This window comes from Lycium ferocissimum, unplaced genomic scaffold (assembly GCF_029784015.1).
Source record: "Lycium ferocissimum isolate CSIRO_LF1 unplaced genomic scaffold, AGI_CSIRO_Lferr_CH_V1 ctg15103, whole genome shotgun sequence".
In the NCBI taxonomy this organism is placed as follows: Eukaryota; Viridiplantae; Streptophyta; class Magnoliopsida; order Solanales; family Solanaceae; genus Lycium; species Lycium ferocissimum.
Window position 1 is genome coordinate 9917 of NW_026715830.1, and position 9491 is coordinate 19407.

The following is a 9491-nucleotide window of genomic DNA, read 5'->3' on the forward strand; positions in this document are numbered from 1 at the left end:
ACACTTTTCTTAAATCACATAAATTCAAAATTAAATCAGCATACATGATTCATGGTAATCAACAAAGAAGACATGGAGAAAAACCTATTGTTTTCTTATTTGACTATACATGTGGGCCATGATTTGACACAGTCAACTCTTTCTTTTCAAAGAAAAACAAAGAAACTTTGCACCAGAAAAGGATATTGCAGAGAATTGAAAATCAAGCATTATAACTTTTCTACCCTTCTTTGGACAGATTAAGGAAAAACTCACTGATTAAAAAACAGCACTTCCATATACCAAATTTTTTTTGTTGAAGTATACCAATTTTCCTTCAAACTACTTCCTAATCACTCGTGCGTTCTTATTCCAAAAAAAATATTGTGAAGAATAAGTTTCTTCACTGTAATATAGACACACTTCGATGGTATTTGACTCTTAGCCAAGAAAGAGACTCTCTGCTTGCTTTTCTTCCAGAATGCAAAAAACAAAGTAGGAAAAAAAAAAGTTCTGTTTTAATAAACCATATGTCCAAGGTTTCCACTGAACAAATAGGACTATTTTCCAATCAATTTTTAAGGTAACAGTGTCTCATTATAAAGTAGTTCAAAACTATATATCCAATTCCCAACTAAACATGAAGAAACAGTAACCTATTTCTTGTTACACACCAATACAGAGGGAAAAAAAAAACACATACGACATACATCAATTCAGTAATATTACAGTAAGGTGGACCATTTGGATGCTTCTTTAGCACTTTTGTGCCAATTTTTTTTTTTTTTAAATCATTTCTCAACCCTAATATCATCTGAGGGTGGAGATGGTGGATTGATGAAGTTGATATTATTTGGTGCATGGGTCCCTTGATAGGTAGTTTGAGGATACTTAACATCAGCACCTCTCATTTCAATTTCCTTGTTTCACTAGGATCTTAGTTTGAATGTTTCTAACCATCGGACTTTCTTTCTTGTCTCCCGAATCTCTACCAGCCACTTGCCCCATTTTCGTTGTCTGACCCCTTTGTACTTCTTCACATCTCCATCCGGCTTCTTAATCACTTTCTTCTCTTTGGACTTTTTCATCGAGATCGCCTCGGTCTTTTTGCTCTCAGCGATGATTATCTTTTCACGCGCCTTTTCATGTAGCTTTGACTTCTTTCCCACCACCACCCTGAACATTAGACGAGCTTGCGACACCGCGGTTTGGCATGTGAATCCGTGCAGGACGCGCAGGACAATGGAACTTTCTCCAACTTGATTGGTCGATTTTCCTGTTGCATCATTTTTTGAGGGCTTTTTGGAGGCCATGACTTTAGGAAAAAAGAAAACAACAAAGAACGTCATAAGCGTGTTAAGAAAGTCTATCTTTATTTTGATATGTAAAAATATTCATTGAACATTTTATCAAAAATATGAGGTGATGTACCCTAAGTCTTCATAGTTAGCCTCTAAAAGGAAATACCAAACATGTCAAACACATATATAAACGACCAAATTAAAGTAAAATCACTGACTAGGAATCACGTAACGTATCTGTCCGTAGTATCATATCTATCTATACATATCATAGTTGTCGTTATCGACTTTGAACCATATATACATAAGTATCTTTAAAGACCTATATTTATGTTAAGTTCTGCGTCAATCGTCAAACAACAACAACTCACTTAAAATCCTAGATTTGCTTCTGTTCCTAGTGTTTTTAAATAGAAAAATTCCATACATGGAAGAATTCACAAAATCCATCAAAGAATTTTAGTTAGTTCAAAAGAGTGAAGACAAGTATTAAAACTCTCAAATACCTAATATACGTTGTCTAGACATTGTTATAAGCTTAAAAGGTATGTCTAAAACACACATACACTACTAAAAAAAGCGGTTTACCGATCTCAAAAAAACCGACCTCGGCTGAGGTCGGAAAGTCGTAATATTTATTTTTTTAATTTTTTTAAAAAAATAAACCGAGGTCATGAGGTCGGTAATATTGTACTCAAATTTGCAAAATAATATACCGACCTCACTAGGTCGGAAATTTATTTGATGGCAAATATTATAGCTTTATTTTTAATTTAAAAGAATACCGACCTCACAAGGTCGGTATTATTTTAAATCAAAAATAAAATTATTAAATATACCGACCTCATGAGGTCGGTAGGTCACTAAATAAAATTAACCCACCGAATAATGAAACTCTTCTACCTCGTTCAATTCCCATTTCTCCGTCTCTCTCTCTCACTTTTCTCTCCCCCTCTCTCTCTCTCTAACCCTAGTAACTCGGCGACGTCACCACCATTCCCCGCCGGTCACCCCGCGCCGCCGTGGGTCGCCTTGAAAAAATACTACTTCTTCCGGAATCTCTCCCCTATTTTCTACGTCTCAAAGTTTCTACTCATTTTCCCCATATCTCACGCCCTTTCTTTTTTTTCTCCACCTTCATTTTCCATCTTCTAGGTAAGCCCTAATTTCTCCTTTCATTCACTAATTTCCTTTCTCATTTTAATTCCCAAAGTTACTTCCCCTTTTTTTGTTACTCTAACTAAAACGTTAAAGCCCTGGCTGGAATTGACCTTATTTTTTTCCTTTTCTTTTCTCGGTTGTTTGTGCTTTGATTTAGAGATCATTGTGCCGTGCCTTATTTACGCCCTTGACGATTAGTGGACGTCCTCCTTAATCTTTCCGTGTGTATTTTCATATCTCAAAATGTGCTTTCTCTATTTTAATTGTTGAATTGATGCTTAATGTAATTTGGAATTAGAAACACCGAATCGTTATCTTGTCGTCTTTTGTTATGTAATTTGGAATTAGAAACACCGTAATTGTTATCTTTTGTTTTTGTCTTGAACTTTATTTAAGATTTAGTTGGTGGTGGGTTGCTCTTTCATTGATAAAGTTTTGATTTTTACATTGACATAAAGTGTGTCATTAGTTGAGTTTAGACTAATATTTGCTTGCAAGAATGTTTGGTATGATAAATTGAGATTGTAGCAAAGGATTGGTTGAGAAGTGTTTGTATTTGCCGCAAATTCTCAGAGACAAAGAACTGATTTTTATGTGGTTTTGAGGTAGCTTGAACTTTGAGAAAATATCATAAGCCATGGCTTGGTTAGGTGCCCTTGTGTGATATGTCAATGTAGGAGCAAAAGCTCGTTATTTATGAACACCTCTAAAATGATTTTATCCCACCGTTTAAATCAATACTAGGAAGATCAATGCATATGATGAACAATGTGGTTCGTCTAAGAATAAGTTATGGAAAAAAACCCCATTTGTTGCTAATTTATTTCATATTTTGGTGCAAGCTCTTGTAAGCATATTTCAAGTTGTACAAAGTGATAATGTGAACCGAATTTAATAAGTTTGATCGATTATTTCATCGCTAATCGGTATTCTTGTTTCAAACCGGCCTTGTACTAAGTCACTTCCTAAATGAAAAGGATCATTAGAACTAATAAACATTGATCATAATGCTTTGCGTGAATCCTCTAAGATTTCGTGCCAATTTCGTTTTGCCTATGTTTTCTTACACCATATTGGGGGTCGATTTATATGTTTTTCTTTGCATAAATCTGCACAACCTATATTAGAAATGGAGTTGGGATGTACCACATGGGTACAAATTGGAAAATATTAAAGGTTACTTTGAAATTTGTAACTCTTGCAAACCTACATATTTTTTTCCGCTATTCGTACTTTCGTGTTTGTGTATGCTAAGTGATCAAGAAATGATCCGGTGACAAATTTGGAAGAGCAAAATGAAAGAGATCCTATGCCTAAAGGACTTAAGGACCATTTGGTGATAAGGGGTACCAAGATTTTCCTTGGAAAATAATAAAAGGGACACAAGATTTTTGTCTACTAAAGATGATAATGTTTCGTAAACCAAAGAAGCAAAAAGGAGACAACTTGTAGATCCATGAAATTAATTATGGTTATGTCACTTTTATTTTTTTTTAATGAGTATTTTCTTATTTAGTTAATAGTATTAAACTTCGTATTCACTAAGATTGTTGTCTAGTCGGGATCGTAATTATACTTGGGTTATTTCTTATGATGATGGTTTTGAATGTTAAGAAAAAAAAGTTAGTACATGTTAAGGAGTTGATAAAAGAATTTATAGATCATCCCAAAAAAATTATTCATACATGTAAGTGAAAAAACCTCGGCGTCATCAGCATTAGGGGGAAAGGACTACAACCGAAGACTTAGCCATCTTACTACTCCACGAATGATAGAAAGCATGAGCTTTTGGCAATCTTTTGGCTTTTCGGGAGAAATATCTTACCATGTTTGTGTTGTTCTTAGGATTTTCGACACAATATTGTTATTGTCAATCTTCAGTACATTTGTGTTATTGAGTTAGATCACTCCTTATAGTATCTATCCTATCAAGATGTTATAAACTATATTAATCAAGAAATGAATGATTATTTATCCGTTAGGCCATTTTAAAAGTTTTGGTATGTTGTTTACTACTTTGGCTAAAATAGAAACATTTCACCGGAAGCTATAATATACGAAGGTTGACAATGAATTTCATATTCACTTTGAGTTAGAAAACGGAGTGTGTTTACTTGCTTGGAAGACAATGGTACATGGACTGTTGGAACATCTTCTCCTAGTAAAGATATATATTAGAATATGGACTTAATCAATGGGTTGTACTAAAAAAAAGATAGATAAAATAAAGGCCTACTATTAGATTATTGGTGTGATGATAAACAATGCCTATTAACTAGTATCGACTTGTAATGTGGAGGAAACAAAGGTTCAACAAGCGGGGATTGACTATGCGGTGAACCAAATACCTTATTCTCATGTCATAAACATAGACTCAACAAGATTCTTCTTGTCCTTTGTCTTTCCAGCCATCTAAAAGCCATTTCAAAATCCTTGGGGAACTTCATGTGCCTGGACAATGGATGTTCATAATGCCTTTTTACAAATGTCTTCTTGACCTTTTTCTGGGAGCTTCAACCTGTAAGAAAATGAAAAAATAAATGCTAAACTTTACCATCACCTTGAGCTAAACATCGGTCAGATGTAGCTAAAATATTAGTTATTACCCAACATTAATTAAGCACAAAAGCACTTGGTGATGCCCTTTAAGGATTAAAATATAGGTAAACACTAGGCCATTCATGTGTTCCATACATTTACGCATAAATAAAATCCGACAATTTGAATATCCGCATAGGTTTATGTATATGATCTTATTATTTATGGAGAAAAGCGATGTGTTACCTTACGCACTTGCCCATTTCAAAGCATATTTGTCTGACTCAAATTGAAAGACCTCGGGTCCCCGCTGCATATTTTTTCGGGTATTGAAGAAGAAGCTTCGTAGTTCATTTTCGGGTTGTTTCTTTGTCAACGGGATCCACCTCTTGATATTCCAAAAGCCAATTACGGACCATGTCCGTGCACTATCCTGGGTTCACGGATGCCATGTAAAATTTTCATAAAGTTAGCCAATTGATTGCAACCATCTTTTGGTTGAATTGTTAGTAGTATTGATTTCAACCATGTTTATTTTGGTTGTTTACTAAATATTTGTTAGTTTTTTCTTTTGAACCGAGATTTAACTTGGTTGACATAATTTTCTTTCTAATTTTGTCTCAATATCAACATTCAAAGGCATGTTTGAATGTTAATGTTGTGGAGTTGTGGATTGTGTAGTGCAGTGGATGTTATTTGAAAGGCAGTCTAGTGGGTGAAGTAGTCTAGTGTTGTAGACTAACTTAGGTAGATTAGTTTAATGTTTTGTGGATGTTTGATTCAAGTAGTTTAATGTCTCTTTGAATGTTTGAATCATCGTTTTTGATTCGACTTTGAAGTAGTTTCTAATTGAATTCGATGTATTGGTGGTTGACATATGTGTTTGTTGAAGTAGCTTAATGTTTTATATATTTGTAGTAGTTTGGTGAATTGTTGGTAGCTATTTGAGTTGGTTTTAGTTGAATATAAAATTGTTTTCATCTTGACAACATCCTGGAATAGTAGTTAGATTTTCAAATTTTTTCTAGGATACGAGCCTCATGAGGTCGGTTTTGCGTAAAAATTTCAAAAAACAAAAAATTAACGACCAATGATTGGTCGGTTTTATGGAACTTTTTTCCGCAATTGTAAATTACCGACCTTATGATGTCGGTTTCTGTCAAATTCTGTCAAATCTTCACAACCTCATGCGTCATTTTTCCAAAATTTTCCCAAAAATTAGAAATTACCGACCTCATGAGGTCGGGTTTTATATAAATATTTTGCAAAAATTCCCATGCTCCGATCTCACAATGACGAAAATCTAAAATAATATATTACATAATCATATAAATTTACCGACCTCATGAGGTCGTTAAACTCATATCATTATATTATTAATATAATTTACCGACCTAATGAAGTCGGTACTTTATATAATTAATATCCGATCAAAAATTTTACCGTTGAGGTCGGTTTTTTGCGACCTCATGAGGTCGGTAATATTAAAACCTCACTCTTTTCCCGACCTAATTTTGAGGTCGGAAACCGACCTCATGAGGTCGAAAATAGCCATTTTTTGAGGTCGGTAAAACCTATTTTTTTAGTAGTGATACACTCACCTGTCACTGAGAGAACACATCAAAAATGTAATTGGACACAAAAAGAAGAAAGACACAGCATTGAACACATAACATTTTTGAGAAAATCTTACCTGGAATTGTAATAGTTTTCTGACTGATCTTTTTCTCTGTGCTTTGATAGTACCGAAGTAGAGTTGTCTGAGTATATATTGAGAGGAAACTGTGGAACAGGTGTCAATCCACATTTGCATGGCATGCAGGTGGCTGCCAACACACTACTTACATTTTCTTCCAAATAGTTGAGAAATCTATTTGTTTGCTACTCATTTGGAATGTTTCATTTATTGGTCTTTCCCAACTTTCATGCTTTTCTTCCATACAGTGAAAAGTGAAAACAATGGTAAATGAGGGGAGAAAGAAAAGGATCACATTCAGAAAGTGAATATAACTCTTAACAAATAATTGAAAAAAATTATGTTGTACACAATATGTGTTATACACGGGAATTAACCTAAAAATATTTCCTTCAAAATTTTAAGTGCATTAGCTCATGTAAAGTAGGGATCTAGTAGCTTAGTTGGTTGACTACCTGAACTCTCACCTTGTTGGTGAGGGTTCGAATCCCCACATTGTAATCCCCTTTCCCATTTCCCCTTCCCCTACCCCCTATGTAATAAAAATAATTTAAAAAAAAAATAATGATTTTATAAACTACTCGGCATAAATTTGTGGTCTAAAACAAACTTTAGACGTTTGTTTGGCTATAAATCATTTTAAAGTTATTTCTAATTATAGAAAGATGACATCCTTTCCCCGAGAGACTAAAAATGAAAATTTGTCGCATAAATTGGGTCGGAGGGAGTAAATTTTGTAAATTACTTGGTAGAATACCAGTCTACTTTTCTTCTGTCGTAGCCCAATTTATTTTTACAAAAAAAAAAAAAAAAAAATGGCAACCTGCATATGCTACAGTGTATATCTACTGTATACTCTATGTGCATCTACTGTAACCTGCATATCTACTGTATAATGTATATATACATGGTGTAACTTGCATATGTTACAGTCTGTATAATGAGTGTATAAATACTGTATAAATGCATGTCTGATATTTTTAGGTGTTGCCTTCATCTGACGGCCAAACACACTTTCCATTAACCAACAACAGAGATGCTTATGTTGTATAACAGACGTATAACTGATGAATAAGATATGTATAGCAACCAAAAAACGACAGTCAGGTTATAACAAAATTCATGATGAACAAATTTCACAAAATCAAACTAAATTCATCTCATATACATTCTTATACAGTGTATATACTGTATAAATAATATATATGTTTTGTATAACAATGTATAAATATTGTATAACTGTGTATAAACAAAAGACAATAGTTAACTGTGTATAATATACATGCTCGTACCATTTATTTCATTGAAGAGAAAGCTTTAAGCTATTCACTGTGTCCTTGTTTTCTTCATACACAACAACAAAAAGAGATTTGGGCAAAGGAGAGAAAGAAGATGCAATGAAAGAGAAAAAAGAATATGGATTTGGAGGAAGTCACGTGGAAGAGAGAAGAAAAAGGGGCGATCGGTGTTTAAGAAGCAGATGGTGGTAGTGCTAAAATAAAGCTAAAGCGGGTAAAAATGTAATAGTTGGGCTAATATTGGTTAACTAGATTTCCGACCGGCACTTCTAGGTAATTATCCCATTTTTTTTATACCATCCTGTTGTCACCTACAATCCATTCATTTATGATGTAAGATTAGTAGTCAAAATTTAACACGGTGTCACAAAAGACCCAGACCACAAATTGCTCTCTATAATATAATGTACTACTAATAATAACGTAAGGTGGACCATTTAATTTGGATGCTTCTTTAGCAACCTCACCCCAATCAATCTTTTTTAAAAACCATTTCTGAGGATGGATATGATGGATTGACGAAATTGATCTCGTTTGGTGGTGGGTTGATGAAGTTAATTTTAGTTGGTGGTGGGTTGAGGAAGTTTATCTCACCATCAACACTTCTCATTTCAATGGCCACCCTAAACCCGTCAACCGGTTCAAACCGGAACCGGAACCGGAACCTGTTCAACCGGTTCCGGTTAAGCGTTTATTATATCTTTGGTCCGGTTTCAATTTTTTTGGAACCGGAACCGGTTAAACCAAGAAACTGGTCGAATTAATTTTTTTTTTTTTTTTTAAATGTAGTTGTTGGGCTGCTTTGTTGGACCATTGGCCAACGGTCCATTTGCAAAAATAACTTGGCTAAGCCAAACGGTCCCAAACCCAAATTTTGCCCCCCCCCCCCCCCAACCCCTAAACTTTTTTTTTTTTAATACCTTAACCCATCCCCCACCCCTATATAAACCCCTCTCCATTTCCATTTTAATTCACTCTTCTCTTTCTCTCAATCCCTCAATTATAGTTACTTTACAACAATTAGCCACTTAAAATTTCTCTCAATTAAATATTATAAAGTCTTATTATAGTTTCAATTATTAATTTTGCAATTATAATATTGTTGGTGGAGTTGGTGATTTTTCAACAATCCGAAGTAGCTTTGGTGAATTTGCAATTCTAGCCGCCTTCACTTTGTTGGAAATTAGTCCGGCAATTTGGTACCTTCGTTCCAACTATATCTTTATTTTTCGCAATTTAATTTACGCAATTTATTTTCTTGTTATTTATTTGAGTGTGATTTAAATTAATTTTATTTAATAATGGCGAGACGTGGTGCCGGTAGTAGTGGTATTGTTAGGGGTGAGTTTAATGAGGAGACATTTGTGGAAGAAACACCTAATTTAGGTATTGATGTTGGTGGAAATAATCCACTTTTAGATCATGAGGCAATGCAACGACATTATACCGATTACACTTTTAATGAAATTGACGATAATGATGATGAAACACAAGCCCCCGAAAATCCCATAGGAGATA

The 9491-nt window shown here is 34.2% G+C and overlaps 1 long non-coding RNA gene across 1 annotated transcript; it reads right to left on the bottom strand.

Moving 5' to 3' along the window:
• Positions 1-927: 927 nt before the first annotated feature.
• LOC132042410 (uncharacterized) lies at positions 928-8498 on the bottom strand. Its single transcript, XR_009411468.1, has 3 exons — positions 7968-8498; positions 6673-6907; positions 928-1294 (listed from the first exon to the last, which is right to left on the bottom strand). It is a non-coding gene; the product is annotated as an uncharacterized LOC132042410 (long non-coding RNA).
• Between the last annotated feature and the right edge of the window lie 993 nt (positions 8499-9491).